The sequence below is a fragment of the Limulus polyphemus genome, unplaced genomic scaffold (genome assembly GCF_000517525.1).
Source record: "Limulus polyphemus unplaced genomic scaffold, Limulus_polyphemus-2.1.2 Scaffold8092, whole genome shotgun sequence".
In the NCBI taxonomy this organism is placed as follows: domain Eukaryota; kingdom Metazoa; phylum Arthropoda; class Merostomata; order Xiphosura; family Limulidae; genus Limulus; species Limulus polyphemus.
Genome location: NW_013673702.1, coordinates 33,806 through 34,851, shown reverse-complemented (window position 1 = coordinate 34,851; position 1,046 = coordinate 33,806).

The window sequence follows — 1,046 nt, the reverse complement described above, 5'->3', positions numbered from 1 at the left end:
CAATCATTGTTACAGCCCTATGGAAAGTTGGGATACCCTGTTTGTTTCAAGAATGTACATTTTCATGTATATAATTTGTAAAAATTTTTAATAGTTATAATGGATTAATTGAAGGAAAAAACCACTAGCCAGATTTCAGTCTTTTAAAATCAGATACGTGTTAAAATAGTATCTCGGACCTATCTCTCATCTGTCACAAATCAGGAGAAACGTAGCGAAGAAATACCTGCACTCAGGTATGACTTTTATCACTCTTTTGTAGGCCTAGAAAACACCACTGCTTCTCCAGCTTAAACATTTAACAGCATTGTTGGTTAATCCTGAAAAAAAAAAACTGTTTTGTGTTTACTATTACATAACTAAATCAACATCGTTTGTTTAACTAGAGACGTTGTTAATGGTGGCTCGCGATCAAACGGTAATGTATTTGCACTAAAAAGGTGGAATTCTGTTTATTAAACAGAAAAAAAAATGGTTCTCGAATCTTACGTACTGTGTATAGCATTTTGCCATTTCAGGTATTAAAATAATCTGGAACGATACTGTTAAAAATATATTGATCGTAATAATCAACTATTTTACCATTTTTTATGATATATATTTATTCTCTAGTACAACTGTAAACTTAAACAAATTTCAAAGATGTTTTGCTTTAAATAGTTAAATGCAAATAAGACATAAATATCTTTTCTCTACGTTAAAATACTTTTATTGCACAATAAAAATATTTTAACGTATAGAATGGTCCGTTTATTACTCTACAAATAGTTCAATATGTTAATATGAATCTTATATACGATTAGATTTTTCACTTTGTTTTCCACAAGTTTGTGTTATCTCAATGACATTAAGTAACTTAGACAAGAACAAAATAATTTGAGTTAAGTAAACTCAAACTCATTTTCCCAACTCGTCTTTCACTTAAAGTTCATTGATGTGTGAACTGTTTAAAACTAACAAATTACGTATACACATATATTTATGTTTTATGCTCTCAGAGACTGAATTATCATAAAAGTTAGGCTTAACGAAACTAAGCCTTTTTT